At 44.7% G+C, this 17,499-nt stretch overlaps 1 protein-coding gene and 3 non-coding genes across 4 annotated transcripts in view; 3 read left to right on the forward strand and 1 right to left on the reverse strand.

The window, feature by feature from the left end:
- LOC137310548 (zinc finger protein 271-like) overlaps positions 1-17,499 on the forward strand; it is a 342,914-nt gene that overhangs the window by 91,771 nt on the left and 233,644 nt on the right. The window lies entirely within an intron of this gene.
- On the reverse strand, positions 1,455-1,547 carry trnar-ucu (transfer RNA arginine (anticodon UCU)). Its single transcript has 2 exons — positions 1,511-1,547; positions 1,455-1,490 (listed from the first exon to the last, which is right to left on the reverse strand). It is a non-coding gene; the product is annotated as a tRNA-Arg (tRNA).
- Positions 5,898-5,970, forward strand: trnaf-gaa (transfer RNA phenylalanine (anticodon GAA)). The gene has a single exon. It is a non-coding gene; the product is annotated as a tRNA-Phe (tRNA).
- Positions 10,227-10,300, forward strand: trnas-uga (transfer RNA serine (anticodon UGA)). Its single transcript has one exon. It is a non-coding gene; the product is annotated as a tRNA-Ser (tRNA).

Here is a 17,499-nt window from a genome sequence, read left to right on the forward strand (position 1 = left end):
TCAATCCCTTACCTGCCTTTTGTAAGACCAATCCCATTGGTCCCATTCCCCGTCCCTTTCCCCGTGGCCCTGCATTTTCCCCTTCAAGTATTTATCAAATTCCTTTTTAAAAGCCACGATTGAATCTGCTTCCACCGCCCTTTCAGGCAGCGTATTCCAGATCATAACTATTCGCTGCGTAAAAAAGATTTTCCTCATGTCGCCTTTGGTTCTTTTGCCAATCACCTCAAATCTGTGTCCTCTGGTTCTCGACACTTCCGCCAATGGGAACAGCTTCTCTTTATTAACTTTATCTGAACCCTCCATGACTTTGAACACTTCTATCAAATCTCCTCTGAACCTTCTCTGCTCTGAGGAGAACAACCCCAGCACGGCGTAAATGCGGTCAATTAGCTCCAATTTATTTATTTGGGCATTAAATAAAACGTGAAAGACCGGCGAGGCGTTGTGTGAACGGAGCTCACTGCTTGAAGACAATAAATCCAATCACTGCGTGGGCGCTGGGTTCAAATCTCACCACTGATAGAATTTCTGGCAATGTTCATTTTGACCTGTTCGCAGAAAACCCGATTGTCGTGCGATGGAGCAGAGGATGTGAAAGAAGCTGAAAGTGGAAGTGCAGATATTAGTTTCATCACAGTGACTGGACACGTTTCCACAGGTTCGGGCCTCTCACCTTAATATTCTTTCCAGCAGAGTGGGACAGGTGATCAGAGTGACCGGGCTCCAGCGGCGCAATCGGTCAGTGCGCGGTCCTTATCTGACAGAACAGGGTCGGGAAATACCGAGGTTGTTAATTCGAGTTTCACCGAGATCAAACCATCCTTTTTCTTGTGAACATTTCGACCGGAGTTGAAGGTACAATTGGTTTGTTCCAAAATGCATCTACTTATCTGAATTGCCATGTGGTTCCTCCGGACTGCACTGTTGCAATAGCAGATGAGATGTTCAGTATTACTTGTTTACAGGGGGGACGCTGCGGTTTTGGAGACACAAACTATGATTTTGATCCATCTACAAATCGTGGGATTTAACTGGAACTTTAAACCAGCGCCTTAGACCGCTCAGCCAGGATACTTTCCAACCTGCACTTCAGGAGCTAGTTTTACAGGAATAGAATTACTACAAGCAAGAATTCTCCCCCTCAAGCACCAATGCTCACACGGCAGCAGGATGCATGTGTCCAGTTAGAAACCTGTCTGAAGGAACATTCAGTCTGACAGAGCCGGAAGTCCAGCAGATTGACTTTCGGTCTGAGCAGATGATGAGTCTCCTCCTTGGGAGTGTTTTGCCAATCCAGCTCAGAGTGGATTTAGAATCATAAATCCGGGTGTGACTGGAGCCACTTGTGTGAGATGAAGTGTCGGGGGCAGTTTCCCGTCCTTGACGGACATTAATGATCCGGTTGCGGTTTTGCTGCAAAATTTCACTTCCCAGCTCCCTGAACTAAAATCCAACTCTGGTGGGACTCGAACCCACAACTTTTGAATATCTGCTCCAACCATTTAAGTAGAAGTCCAACACGCTGTCCATTGCGCCACAGAGTCAGTTACGTTCTGAAAGGGGGAGTGGGGATTCTGTGCTGTGGTTGAGGCGGTCAGGCTGCTCCTGCTTCCGCCTCTCACATTCCGAGAGCCGCGGCGGCAGTCTGCACCGATCGCCCTCCAATGGATCCGGCTTCAGCCGCTTGTTGTGGGCCTGGTGCAAGAACAGTCGCGTCTGACTCCACATCAGAAGGCTGCGTGTTTTGAACCAGGTTGAAATCACAGCATTTTCACTGTGTCTCAGGGTCCTGCCGACTGATTTTAGATCGGGACAGTGTTTTACCGATGGGATGTTCAGTGTTTGTGCAATAATATCAAAAATAATTTTGATACATTAATTTGCTTTTTTTCTGTTACTTTCCATTTACACCCTCTCCAGCTCGGGTTGTTCTCCTCAGAACAGAGAAGGTTGAGAGGAGATTTGATGGAAGTGTTCAAAATCATGACGGGTTCAGATAAAGTAAATACAGAGAAAGTGTTCCCATTGGCGGAAGGATCGGGAACCAGGGGACACAGATTTAAGGTGATTGGCAAAAGAACCAAAGGCGACATGAGAAAAAAAATAAGCAGCGAGAAGTTCTGATCTGGAATGCGCTGCCTGAAAGGGTGCAAAATCGTCGAGCAGAAATTAATAGCCAAGTTCCGCACCCATGAGGACGGCCTCAACCGGGATCTTGGGTTCATGTCACACTACACGTTACCCCACCAGCGAACAAATGTTATCTGTTTTTAATATAACGGGTCATTGACTGTCTCTCTCTCTCTCTCTTTTGGGGGGTTTGTATATTCAGTGGCCTTTTAGATGACACCTTTCTGTCTGCTCACTGTGATTGCCTTGGCAACGGGCAGTAATCACCAGGCATTGTTATGTGATCTTAAAATGCGAAGGATTCGAAATTGTCATTTCCACACCGCCTGAGGAAGGGGAAAGCCCCCGAAAGCTTGTGGGATTAAAAATAAAATCGTTGGACTATAACTTGGTGTTGTAAAATTGTTTACAATTGTTAACCCCAGTCCATCACCGGCATCTCCACATCATGAAAGGGTGGTGGAAGCAGATTCAATCGTGGATTTCAAAAGGGAATTGGATAAATAGTGTAAGGGAAAACATTGCAGGGCTACGGGGAAAGAGCGAGGGAATGGGACTAACTGGAATATTCTTACAAAGAGCCGGTACAGACTCGACGGGCCGAATGACCTCCTTCTCTGCTCCAACGATTCAATGATTTGTCAAGCTCGAAGTGCTTGCGACTTCAGTGAGAGGTCCGTCTGTACAAAGAAGGAGCACTTCCGCATTGCAGTTCTGCAGCACTTTCCTTGTTGGCTCCGGAATTAATACAAATACCGCCTTGTGTTATTTTGTCGTTCAATTCACAAATGAGGTAAATATCAGAGAGAATAAAAAGGCACTGCTGGGAATCGAACCGATGAACTCTTGTTACGGAAAAGGCAATTTGCCCAGCTTCGCCAAGGAGACAAATTAAGCTGCAAAGGCCCCAGCTCCTCAGACTGATACCGAGCATCGACCTGTCACTGTCTGACAGCGTTTGAGACAGTTTGTATTTTCCCATTTCTCTTGTCTATTTCGCTGTGTTTTCCGATACTCTGTATCTCTCGCTGTGTTTACCGATACTCTGTATCTCTCGCTGTGTTTACCGATACTCTGTATCTCCCGCTGTGTTTACCGATACTCTGTATCTCTCGCTGTGTTGACCGATACTCTGTATCTCCCGCTGTGTTTACCGATACTCTGTATCTCTCGCTGTGTTTACCTATACTCTGTATCTCCCGCTGTGTTTACCGATACTCTGTATCTCTCGCTGTGTTTACCGATACTCTGTATCTCTCGTTGTGTTTACCGATACTCTGTATCTCTCGTTGTGTTTACCGATACTCTGTATCTCTCGATGTGTTTACCGATACTCTGTATCTCTCGTTGTGTTTACCGATACTCTGTATCTCTTGTCGTGTTTACCGATACTCTGTATCTCTCGCTGTGTTTACCGATACTCTGTATCTCTCGTTGTGTTTACCGATACTCTGTATCTCTCGTCGTGTTTACCGATACTCTGTATCTCTCGCTGTGCTTACCGATACTCTGTATCTCTCGATGTGTTTACCGATACTCTGTATCTCCCGCTGTGTTTACCGATACTCTGTATCTCTCTGTGTGTTTACCGATACTCTGTATCTCCCGCTGTGTTTACCGATACTCTGTATCTCTCGCTGTGTTTACCTATACTCTGTATCTCTCGCTGTGTTTACCGATACTCTGTATCTCTCGCTGTGTTTACCGATACTCTGTCTCTCTCGCTGTGTTTACCGATACTCTGTATCTCTCGCTGTGTTTACCGATACTCTGTATCTCTCTGTGTGTTTTCCGACACTCTGTATCTCTCGCTGTGTTTACCGATACTCTGTATCTCTCTGTGTGTTTTCTGATACTCTGTATCTCCCGCTGTATTTACCGATACTCTGTATCTCCCGCTGTGTTTTCCGATACTCTGTATCTCTCGCTGTGTTTACCGATACTCTGTATCTCTCGATGTGTTTACCGATACTCTGTATCTCCCGCTGTGTTTACCGATACTCTGTATCTCTCTGTGTGTTTACCGATACTCTGTATCTCTCACTGTGTTTATTGATACTCTGTATCTCTCGTTGTGTTTACCGATACTCTGTATCTCCCGCTGTGTTTGCCGATACTCTGTATCTCTCGCTGTGTTTACCGATACTCTGTATCTCTCGCTGTGTTTACCGATACTCTGTCTCTCTCGCTGTGTTTACCGATACTCTGTATCTCTCTGTGTGTTTTCCGATACTCTGTATGTCTCGCTGTGTTTACCGATACTCTGTATCTCTCGCTGTGTTTACCGATACTCTGTATCTCCCGCTGTGTTTACCGATACTCTGTCTCTCTCGCTGTGTTTACCGATACTCTGTATCTCTCGCTGTGTTTACCGATACTCTGTATCTCCCGCTGTGTTTACCGATACTCTGTCTCTCTCGCTGTGTTTACCGATACTCTGTATCTCTCGCTGTGTTTACCGATACTCTGTATCTCTCTGTGTGTTTTCCGATACTCTGTATCTCTCGCTGTGTTTACCGATACTCTGTATCTCCCGCTGTGTTTACTGATACTCTGTCTCTCTCGCTGTGTTTACCGATACTCTGGATCTCCCGCTGTGTTTACCGATACTCTGTATCTCTCCCTGTGTTTACCGATACTCTGTATCTCTCGCTGTGTTTACCGATACTCTGTATCTCTCGCTGTGTTTACCGATACTCTGTCTCTCTCTGTGTGTTTTCCGATACTCTGTATCTCCCGCTGTATTTACCGATACTCTGTATCTCCCGCTGTGTTTTCCGATACTCTGTATCTCTCCCTGTGTTTACCGATACTCTGTATCTCTCCCTGTGTTTACCGATACTCTGTATCTCTCGCTGTGTTTACCGATACTCTGTATCTCTCGCTGTGTTTACCGATACTCTGTATCTCTCGCTGTGTTTACCGATACTCTCTATCTCCCGCTGTGTTTATGTCTGTGTCAATCCGTGGTCTGATTCTGAATGAACAATGAAATAAATGAGGAGTTTTAGACAATTCTCCCTCTGACACTTAGGAACCAATGAGCGAAACTTTATAATAAGATATTGTTTATTGTGAAGCAGCAAAGAAAACATTGCATTTTGAATGTTTTAGGTTCTGTTATGTCCAAAAAGAAACTGTGAGCACAACGTGTTTACAACAAGCCTCCTTTTAAGTTGATGTCCGGCTCGCTAACATTACAGCACGAGGTGTGGGCACCGCACTGATAACCTTCATGTGTATCCGGGCCTTTCAGACACTTCGTGTGACACAAGAGCTTTCCAATCCCCGCCAGCTCCTGGACACCGAGACTTCCGTTGAAGCAGCATTCACCGGCAGGACCGATATCGCGCCCCCTTTGCCGGACTTCAGCAAATTGAACTTTGAAGATACAAAGCAGGGCGGAAAGTATCTGGAAAACAGTTAAACTTTCAGTGTTCAGACTTTGGTGAGAACAATAAACAGGACTTTGGGTCGATATCAAGTGGGTGTGCTGTAGGAGTGCGCTGTTGTTTTATAAAGTGTGGGAGTGTATATATGAGTGCGATGTTTATATATGAACTGTGGGTGTGTATATATGAGTGTGATGTTCACATATGAACTGTGGGTGTGTATATATGAGTGTGATGTTTATATTTGAACTGTCGGTGTGTATACATGAGTGTGATGTTTTTATTTGAATTGCGGAATGAACAGGAGAGGCAATGCCTCCTGGGGTTATATTTTTTTGAAGACAATGACATAAAGGGCAACATTGACGTGGGGCTGAAATAGCTCAGTTGGGAGAGCGTTAGACTGAAGATCTAAAGGTCCTTGGTTCAATCCCGAGTTTCGGCAGTTTTTGGTTGTTTAGTTTCTTCTTCTTCGCTTCGATTCCCGCATTTATTGACAGTGAAATTTGATCCCCGCCACTGAAGGATTGGGGATTGAATTGAGCGACATCAAGGATGGGAAATATTTCTATCGTCTGTATTTGGCTTTTATTTCTCTGTTACCTTCTGCCTTTTTCTCTTGGTTTTGTCTCTCTCGGTGCCGGGTGACTATTTGATTTGATGCATTTTATTCGAAAGTGATGCCTTTTCCCCATCTCGGGGCGGTCAGACCCGCTCTGTCTGTCTGTTGCTGCTGCTGATCATTAATGGGAACAGGCCGCGAGTTAAACGTTTATCTGCAATCCGGAGAAAGACAAATAAAAAGAAAGACGTGTTTCTCCGGCCCAGGGGCAAAGTTACAATGGATGTTATTCAATAAACTGTCCCCGTGAATTTGTCTGTGGTTTTTTTCTGTAAAGCTTCGATTTTAAAAGTTACAAAAACCCGAAATAAATAAAGTAAATTACAAGAATCGAATCCGTGATCATGGCATTACGATACACTCTGTGCAAATAAGCTAACCGGCCGTACGAACCGCACATTCGGCTGTTCACTTATTTTTTGTACCTGTACGCTGGTTGGTAGCGGTTTCTGTACATGGACCCCTAAATCTCTCTGCTCCTCCACAGTTCCGAGCTTCTCACCATTTAGAAAATACACTGATTGATCTTAGATTTCAATGTGGATGACCTCGCTCTCCCCCACATTGAACTCTATTTGCCGCAGTTTTACCCACTCACTGAATCGATCAATTCCCACTTTTCAACTTCCTGCTTCTATCTACATTAATTTTTGCGCCACAGAAGGCTGAGTGTTCAAATCACGGGGTAACAGTTGCTTTTCGAGCTGATCGGATTCTGGATCGTTCCGGAATGAATGTTTTATCTGCTTTTTCTCAATAAACAGAACCTTGCTCTAAAGTCTGATTCCCGAGTTCTCAAATTTCACGAAGGCGCCTCATTCTGCCCTCGACTTTTGATCTTGAACTGCGGTTGGAACTTTTGCAAAGAGGGAAAAGATGTCCCCAAATCGCTCCACCTGAATCTGAAACGCTTTGGGAAGAAGTTCAGTTCAAATAATCAGGACTTTAAAGGCACCTCAATGACCTGCACTTTCATTGAATGAGTTTTGTTCGCCATTGTATTCGACCGTGAAATCGCTCTCCGCTTTCATCTCACTGGTGAAGAGTGTGACTGCCTTGTATCTGTCAGCGTGTAAGTGACGAGTTTGGGGTGAGCACGGGTCGCCTTTATTTTTGAAATCTCACCAAGCACCAGAGAAAAGAAACTTAGAATCAAACTGTCCCTGTCAGTGATGAATTGAAGTGAATATCGCTCCAAGCAGATCTGGACAATGCGCAGCGCAGCCGCACAGGAGTTCCAAATCCACCCTCTCCCCACTCGGCAATCGCATTAACTGAACTTTACTCTGACCCAGTGTCACCGCGCTGAAATCGAGTATTTCTCGGCCACAATTTTTTTAACATCATAGTTACTGGTTTAATAGTGAAAACTGCCGTCCGCTTCACTGTACGTGCAGGCGATAACTTTGTAGACACCGTGTAGTGTCACAGACCTGCTCGTTGGACCTGCACATTTCATCTCATCTCATTTTCAGCAAACCTGAATATTACTGGAATATAGAATGGAGAATCACAGCTCAAAAAATCAATCCTCTCGACCACGAGGGAACCGAGTCTTTCAACATACAGGTGTTTAATGGCAAGGTGAGCTTCATGTTCAGAAATAATACAGCACAGATTTTCACTGGTGCAAGCTGCACACCCTTTATTTTGGAAAAGTAAACTGATAGTAGAGCGATGTTATATTGATCGCTGCAACCTGAAGCTTTAGCTCGGTGAATTAGTCCTTCAGCAAGAGCAAAATCGTATCTCTGTCGTGCAATTCATTAGCGCGTTCGGCTATGAACTGAAAGGTTGATGATTCGAGCTTACCCGGGGACGCCAGCGGACCTTTTACCTTAACCTTCATTGTCTCGCATTCCCAGGGTTCGAATGTGGGTCTTGTCTGCAACAAAATGTAACGTCAACATTGCCAGCTGAGTGCGTCTGATTTTCCACCATTTAATCTGCTGTCGGATAGCAGGCGTCTGAAAAATATCCAAACAAACTGAGATTGGCTTGAAGAAATCGGAATACTTCTTGACAGATACGGTTGCAGGCGAGCTCATTCACTCTGACATGGATATTTCTGCAGTGAGCGACTCCAGACTGTTTACACAATGAATGACACTCCCTTTATTTTGGAAAAGTGAAATGATATTCACATTCCGACTGGTTTCAGTTGATCTGTGAGAGATCATTAAAGGATCAATCTCCGGTTAAGGCGGCCTTTCTCTCTCTCTCTGTTGGCCGAATCCAAAATGAAATTGGAGCTGGACCAATCAGGCAAGAAATCAGGAATCACTTCAGCAAACAAAATACGGCCGAAAGCTGGAACTCTCTCATCCCAAAGGATGTGGATTGAGGCTCAATTCAAATTTTCAAATCTGATATTGATAGATCTTTTTCCGGTTCGGTTACCAAGGGATATGAGTCCAAGGCGGGGAAACAGAGATGAGTTATAGATCACCTCATGATCTAATTGAATGGGGCAGCAGATTCGAAGGGCTGAATGGTCTTCTCCTGTCCCGATGTTCCTCTCCTGCTCAGCGCGGGGCTGGACGACTGGTGAGAGGCATCAGACTGACTCCAGAATGAAAAGCGGGTGTTCAGATTCAGCCACCTTGGGATTGTCGGACAAACTGAAACCCCGACAGCAACGTCACCACCCGCCTCTCTGCAATAATCGGATGGGAAGGAGCCCTGCCGCTGGCCCGGCTCGCTCAGTCGGTAAAGCACGAAATTCCTAATCTCAGGGGCGTGGGTTTAAACCACACATTGGGCGTTTTGTGTTCTATTTTTCACAGTGGGTGATGAAAGGTTCAAAGTGCAACCTCTTATCTCCAGTTCAAGAAATCCAGGTATATAAACAGACACAACCCTGAGCTGTGTGAAAGGAAACCGTGAGCGTTGCCAAATATCCAGTCCCTCCCGATTCTATCTTCTCATTCCCTCCACATGGGACACGGCAGATACCGTTTCAATAGGATTCATTTTTGCTGTTATTAAAAATGTTGATGGTTAGGAAGTGTAATATTTAGAAGATGCCAACTCTGGATCCATTCGCCTCTCTGATACCTCCTGAGCCCACTTTAACCTCTCTGATTCTCCCTGAGCTCCTCATCTTCTCTGATACCCTCAGAGAGTCCATTATCCTCTTTGAACCTTGTCAGCGCCCTTTACACCCTCTGATACCCGCTGAGTGCCCCTCACCCACTGATACGCCCTGAGCGCTCTTACACTCTCTGATACCCTCTGGCAGTCCTTCCCCTCTGCGAGATCTCAATATACTTTCTGATACCCTATGACTGCCCCTATCCCTCTCTGAGCCCCGTTACACTCTCTGATAACCTCTGACTGTCCTTTCCCCTCTCTGAGACCTCAATATACTCTCCGATACCCTCTGACTGCCCCTTCCTTTCTCTGAGCCCTGTTACACTCTCTGATGCCCTCTGACTGCCCCTTCCCCTCTCTGAGATTCCTTTGCCCCAATGCATCGCCACTAAGAAGCCATTAGACGCCCTGATGCGTTCTCAGAACCCATTACCGTCCCTGATATCAAAGTGCGGTGTAACTTCACAGGTGGATCTACCGGTCTGTGTTAAGGATGAGATCCAGAGTTTGTTCGGTCGCTGTTGCTTCCGCCTCTCCCACTCTGAGAGCTCCATTGGCAGTCGGTACCAATCTTCCTCCTATAAACTGGGTGTGGATCTGTGAGTGCGCTGCTGATTTATTAACTTTGGGAGTTTATGTATGAGTGCGATGTTTATATATGAACTGTGGGTGTGTATATATGAGTGCGATGTTTATATATGAACTGTGGGTGTGTATATATCAGTGCGATGTTTCTATATGAACTGTGGGTGTGTATATATGAGTGTGATGTTTATATATGAACTGTGGGTGTGTATATATGAGTGTGATGTTTATATATGAACTGTGGGTGTGTATATATGAGTGCGATGTTTATATATGAACTGTGGGTGTGTATATATGAGTGCGATGTTTTTATCTGAATTGTGGAATGAACAGGAGGGGCAATTCTCCTGGGGTTATATTTTCTTCCACGACAATGACACAAAGTAAGCGTTAGATGTGGAGCCGAAATAGCTCAGTTGGGAGAGCGTTAGACCTGAAGATCTAAAGGTCCTTGGTTCAATCCCGAGTTTCGGCAGTTTTTGGTTGTTTAGTTTCTTCTTCCTCGCTTCGATTCTCGCATTTATTTACAGTGAAATTTGATCCCCGCCACTGAAGGATTGGGGATTGAATCGAGAGACATCAAGGATGGGAAATATTTATATCGTCTGTATTTGGTTTTTATTTTTCTGTTATCTACTGCCTTTTTCTCTTGGTTTTGTCTCTCTCGGTGCCGGGTGACTATTTGATTTGATGCACTTTATTCGAAAGTGATGCCTTTTCCCCATCTCGGGGCGGTCAGGCCCGCTCTGTCTGTCTGTTGCTGCTGATGATCATTAATGGGAACAGGCCGCGAGTTAAACGTTTATCTGCAAACCGGAAAAAGACAAATGAAAAGAAAGACGTGTTTCTCCGGCCCAGGGGTAAAGTTACAATGGATGTTATTTAATAAACTGTCCCCGTCAATTTGTCTGTGGACCTGTTTGTAAAGCTTGGATTTAAAAGTTACAAAAACCCGAAATAAATAAAGTAAATTACAAGAATCGAATCTGTGATCATGATATTACGGTAAACTCGATGCAAATGAACTAACCGGCGGTCCGAAAGGCACATTCGGCTGTTTAATTAATTTTTGTTCCTGTGCGCTGGTTGGTAGCGGTTTCTGTACATGGACTCCTAAATCTCTCTGCTCCTCCACAGTTCCTAGTTTATCACCATTTAGAAAATACACTGATTGATCTTAGATTTAAAGTGGATGACCTCGCTCTCCCCCACATTGAACTCTATTTGCCGCAGTTTTACCCACTCACTTAATTTATCAATTCCCACTTTTCAACTTCCTGCTTCTATCTCCATTATTTATTCCGCCACCAGAAGGCTGAGTGTTCAAATCACGGGGTAACAGTTGCTTTTCGAGCTGATCGGATTCTGGATCGTTCCGGAATGAATGTTTTAGCTGCTTTTTCACAATAAACAGAACCTTGTTCTAAAGTCTGCTTCCCTCGTTCCCAAATGTCAGGAAGGCGTCTCATTCTGCCCTCGACTTTTGATCTTGAACTGCGGATGAAACTTTTGCAAAGAGAGATACGAATCCCCAAATCGCTCCACCTGAATCTCAAACGCTTTGGGAAGAATTTCAGTGCAAACAATCAGGACTTTAAAGGCACCTCAATGACCTGCACTTTCTTTGAATGAGTTTTGTTCGCCTTTGCATTCGACGGTGAAATCGCTCTCAGTTTTCGTCTTAATGAACCAGAGTGTGACCGCCTTGTGTCTGTCAGCGTGGAACTGGCGAGATTGGGTTCAGCACGGATCGTTTTCAACTTTTGAAATCTCACCAAGCACCAGAGAAAATAAACGTGGAATCAAACTGTCCCTGTCAGTGATGAATTGGAGTGAATATCGCTCCAAGTAGATCAGGACAACTCGCAGTGCAGCCGCACAGGAGTTCCAAATCCACCCTCTCGCCACTTGGCAATCGCATTAACTGAACTTTACTCTTTCCCAGTATCACCGCGCTGAAATCGACTCTACCACGAGGGGACCGAGTCTTCCACCATACAGGTGTTTAATGGCAAGGTGAGTTTAATGTTCAGAAATAATACAGCACAGATTTTCACACCTTTATTTTGGAAAATTAAGCTGATGGTGGAGAGATGTTATTTTGATCGCTGCAACCTGAGTTTTTAGTTGGTTGAAATAATGGTTCAATAGGCACCCCCCTGTGTCTCTGTGGTGTAATTTGTTAGCGCGTTCAGCTATTAACCAAAATGTTGGTGGTTCGAGCCCACCCAGGGACGTTAGGGCAACTTTTACCTTAAGATTCATTGTCTTGCTTTTTCTGGTTTCGAATATTTGTTTTGGCTGCTTTGAAAGTGCATGGTTTATATGGCCAGCTGAGCACGGCCGATATTCCACCATTTAATCTGTGATTGGATTCACGGAAATCAGAATCCTTCTTGACAGACAAGGTCCGAAGGTTGCAGGAGAGCCGCTTCACTCTGACATGGACATTTCTGCAGTGAGTGACACCAGACTGTTTCCACAATGAATGTCACTCCCTTTATTTTGGAAATATAACATTGTATTCACATTCCGAAGGGTTTCAGTTCATTACCTTTCAATACTGTGGCATGTGGAATTCAATGTGGGAAAGTGTGAGGTCAGCCACTTTGGACCGAGGAAAGGTCGATCAGAGTTTTTTTTATAAATGGTGAGAAGCTGGGAACTGTAAATGAGCAGAAATATTTGGGGGCCCAAATCAGGAAAATCTAGTTCACGGGTACAAAAAACTTGAAAAGGTTTATGGAACACAAAGGGGTGAAAGTTATGTTGTAGCTGTACAGAGTTCTGAATAAAACCCATTTAGTGGACTCTGTTCCGCTCTGGGCACTGCACCTCACGGAGGAGAGATTGGCCTTGAAATGGGAATAACCCAGATTCACCATAAACAAACTGATAGTTGAGAGATGTTGTTTTGGTCGCTGTAACCTGCATTTTTAGCTAGTTAAATCAGTCACTTAATTATGCAGCTATGGCACAATCGGTTAGCGCGTTCGGCTAGAAAACGGGAAAGTTGATGGTTTTGAGCCCACCCAGGGACGATAGGGAAATGTTTTACTTTAAGATTCATGGTCTCGCGTGTCCTGGTTTCTCATGTGTGTTTTGGCTGCAAAAAAAAGTGCACGGTTCAGATGGCCAGCTGAGGACGGCCGATCTTCTACCATTTAATCTGTGATTGGATTCACGGAAATCAGAATTCTGCTTGACAGACAAGGTCCGAAGGTTGCAGGAGAGCCGCTTCACTCTGACATGGATATTTCTGCAGTGAGCGACACCAGACTGTTTCCATAATGAATGTCACTCCCTTTATTTTGGAAACGCTAATTGTATTCACATTCCGAAGGGTTTCAGTTATTTTTGGAAGAGATCATTAAAGGATCCTGCAGCACTGCCTCGGATAATAACAACAGTTCTAAGCCGCATTTCAGTCGGGGCAACAAATCATTACATCCATTTATCTGCACACTTAAATCCAAGCATCTGCACCCTTATACCGGAGTATCTGCATCCATATACCGGAGCATCTGCATCCTTATACCGGAGTTTCTGCACCTTTACACAGGAGCATCTGCACCTTTATACCGGATTACCTGCACACTTACAGCGGAGTATCTGCACCTTTACATCGGAGTATCTGCACCTTCACACCGGAGTATCTGCACCTTTACACCGGAGTATCTGCATCCTTATACCGGAGTATCTGCACCCTTACACCGGAGTATCTGCATCCTTATACCGGAGTATCTGCACCCTTACACCGGAGTATCTGCATCCTTATACCGGAGTATCTGCACCCTTACACCGGAGTATCTGCATCCTTATACAGGAGTATCTGCATCCTTATACCGGAGTATCTGCACCCTTACACCGGAGGATCTGCACCCTTATACCGGTTAATTCAGTAACCGTCCCCAATCACCTTTAACAGCATCTGGAACCCTAAACAAAACCCAACACAGAAGAAATGACCTTTATAACTTTTCACTCATGTTCGGACACATTTTTATTTACTGTACTTTAAGGGAGATTTGGGGAAAGTGGGCGCTGATGCTCAGAAACTCTCCCTCGCGTGTCGCTACTTGGTGCTATTTATTCAGCGGGCTCGTTGGTCTACGGGGACTGATTCTCGCTTCGGGTTTGCTGATTGAAATATGCGAGAGATCCCGGACGAGCCCTCATTTTCCCCACGCATTTTGATGTTGACCTGCTGTTAAAACTAGCGATTTCGGTGCTCGAAAGTAAAATTTTGTAGCAAAACCGCAACAAGATCAATAATGTTCGTCAAGGAAGGGAAATAATCCCCCACACTTCATCTTACACAAGTGGCTCCACTCCCCCCGAATTTATAATGCTTAATCCACTCTGAGCTGGATTGGTGAAACACTCTCAAGAAGGAGGCTCATCATCTGCTCAACACAAAAGTCAATCTCCTGGACTTCTAGCTCTGTCAGACTGCATGTTCCCTCAGACAGGTTTCCAACTGGACACAAGCATCCGGCTGCCGTGCGAGCATTGGTGCTTGAGGGTAGAATTCTTGCTTGCAGTAATTCTATTGCTGTAATAGTAGCGCCAGAAGATCGCAAGATGGAAAGTATCGTGGCTGAGCGTTCTAACGCGCTAGTTTAAAGCTCATGCTAAATCCCATAATTTGCAGATGGATCAAAATCATAGTTTGTGGCTCCAATTCCGCAGTCTACCTCCTGTAAAATAATAACACAAAACATCTCATCTGCTATTGCAAAAGCGGAGTCCGGAGGAACCACATGGCAATACAAATAAGTAGATGCATTTTGGAACAAACCAATTGTACCTTCAACTGCGGTCAAAATGTTCACAAGGCAAAAGATTGGTTGATCAAAGTGAGACTCGACTAAAAACCTCGGTATTTCCCGACCCTGTCCTGTCAGATAAGGACCGCGCACTGACCGATTGCGCCGCTGGAGCCCGGTCACTCTGATCACCTGTCCCGCTCTGCTGGAAAGAATCTTAAGGTGAGAGGCCCGAACCTGTGGAAACGTGTCCAGTCCCTGTGATGAAAATAATATCTGCACTTTCACTTTCATCTTCTTTCACATCCTCTGCTCCATCGCACTACAATCGGGTTTTCTGTGAACAGGTCAAAATGAACATTGCCAGAAATTCTAACAGCAGTGGGATTCAAACCCACGCCTCCATAGAAATTTGATGGAACACCTTAGACCGCGAGGCCGCGCTATCATAATGTCAGAGTAACGTTCAAAGAGCTGTTCAATGCTCAAATAAATGAACTGAAGCTAATTGACCGCATTTACCCCGTGCTGGGGTTGTTCTCCTTAGAGCAGAGAAGGTTCAGAGGAGATTTGATAGAAGTGTTCAAAGTCATGAAGGGTTGAGATAAAGTTAATAAAGAGAAGCTGTTCCCATTGGCGGAAGGGTCGAGAACCAGAGGACACAGATTTAAGGTGATCGGTAAAAGAACCAAAGGCGACGTGAGGAAATGCTTTTTTTTACGCGGCGAGTATTTATAACCCGCAATGCGCTGCCTAAAAGGGTGGTGGAAGCAGATTCAATCGTGGCTTTCAAAAAGGAATTTGATAAATAGTTGAAGGGAAAAATTGCAGGGCTACGGAGAAGGAGCGGGAGAATGGGACTAATTGGATTGCTCTTACAATGAACCGGCACGGGCAGGATGGGCCGAATAGCCTCCTTCTGTGCTGTTGTCATTATATGATTTATATTCTATAAATTCTTTGCATGCATTTCTCTATCTCTCCCTGTCTCGGTCTCTTGTGTTGTCCCCTGATGGACTTCTCAGGTTTCCTTGAACGGCAATGCCTGATCGAACCTGCAACACCAGCAGAGAAGGTTAAAGAAAGATTGAGACGGTAGGAAAAGTAAAGGGGCAACCGAGCTGCTGCAGCCAATGTCTACACATTAATGTCTCTTCGCTCTCACAGTGAAACAAAGCACCAATTTGATTAAAGTATCCTTATGGTAGAGTGTATATTAACACCATGCCGAGACAGACGGCAATCAAATCATAGAATCATACAATCATTGAAATTTACGCCACAGAAGGAGGCCGTTCTGCCCATCATGTCTGTGCCGTCCGAAAAAAACAGGCATCTCGCCTCATCCCATATTCCAGCGTTTCCTCCGTCGTCTTTTCGGTTCTGGCTCTTCAAATGCATATTCAAGTTCTTTTTAAATGCGATGAGGGTTTCTGCCTCTACCACCCTCTCAGGCAGTGAAATTCCAGACCCCCACCTCCCTCTGGGTGAAACAAATTCTCCTGCGCTCCCCTCCAATCCTTCTACCAATTAAATTAAACCTATGCCCCCTGATTATTGAGCTCTCTGCTAAGGGAAGTAGGTCCGTCCTATCCAATCTATCTAGGCCGGTCATTATTTTATATGCCTCAATTAAATCACTCCTCAGCCTGCTCGGTTCCAAAGAAAACAACCCCAGCCTATCCAATCTATCCTCATAACTAAAATTCTCCAGTCCTGGAAACATCGTCGTGAATCTCCTCTGTACCTTCTCCAGTGCAATCACATTTTTCCTGTAGTTTGGTGACCAGAAGTGTACTCAGTACTCTAGCTGTGACCTAACTAGTGTTTTATACAGGTCTAGCATAACCTCCCTGCTCTCATATTCTATGCCTCGCCTAATTAAGGAATGTATCTTGTGTGACTTCTCAACCACCTGACCTACTTTTCCTCTTATCTTCAGGGATCTATGGACATGCACTCCAAGGTCCCTCTGTTCATCCACATCTCTCACTATCCTCCCAAGTAATGTAGTTTCAGAGCAATTAATTCTGAAACGTCTTACTTGATAATTCAAGTCGTACACTCGAAACAAATTTGGTAAAGGGAAACTAATATTGGTGATTGGAAATAGTTAGTGTACAACATGAAATTGCTGTACACCGGAATAGAAAAAGAGATTGGCTGGACAGAAGAGGACTGAAAGGATGGCCGATCGGCTCTGGGAAGGAGTGAACCATTACACTGGCTGCACGATTCGATCAACAGCGGCTTGTTGGTCTCGGGGTCTGACTCTTGCTTAGTTGATAGCATTGATGAATTGTCAAAAGGTCTTGGGCTCCAATCGCGGACGAGCCCTGCTGTCTCCCCATATTTAGTGAAAAGTCATCAATTGGTTTATGACAGCTTTTCCATGTCGCTGTTGGTAGAATTGAATTATATCGAGAGTATGTTTGATGCTCCAGAGGACAGAGTGCGGAAGTTTCCAAGGTGCAACACACGTGAAGGAAATAAAATGTCTCAAGATGATGAGGAGATTGATGCTGAATGTGAATTTCCCCACGTTCAGGCGGTCTCATTGATATTAAATGACGGGATAGAGAGCGATTTAACGAAGTTTGGCGATGACACCAAGATGGGCAGCATTGTAAGCAGTGCAGATGGAAGCATAAAATTACAGAGAGACATTAATATAATAAATGAATGGGCAAAACTGTGGTAATTGGATTTCAATTTAGGCAAGTGTGAGGTCATCCACTTTGGACCTAAAAAGGAGAGATCCGAATACGATCTAAATGGTGAAAAGTTCGAAAACCCTGTGGAGCTCCAAATGGACTTAGGGATCCATGTACATAGATCATTAAAATGTCATGGACAGGTACAGAAAATAATCAAAGAGGCTAATGGAACGCTGGTCTTTATATCT

The sequence above is a fragment of the Heptranchias perlo genome, unplaced genomic scaffold, assembly GCF_035084215.1.
Source record: "Heptranchias perlo isolate sHepPer1 unplaced genomic scaffold, sHepPer1.hap1 HAP1_SCAFFOLD_263, whole genome shotgun sequence".
Lineage (NCBI taxonomy): Eukaryota > Metazoa > Chordata > Chondrichthyes > Hexanchiformes > Hexanchidae > Heptranchias > Heptranchias perlo.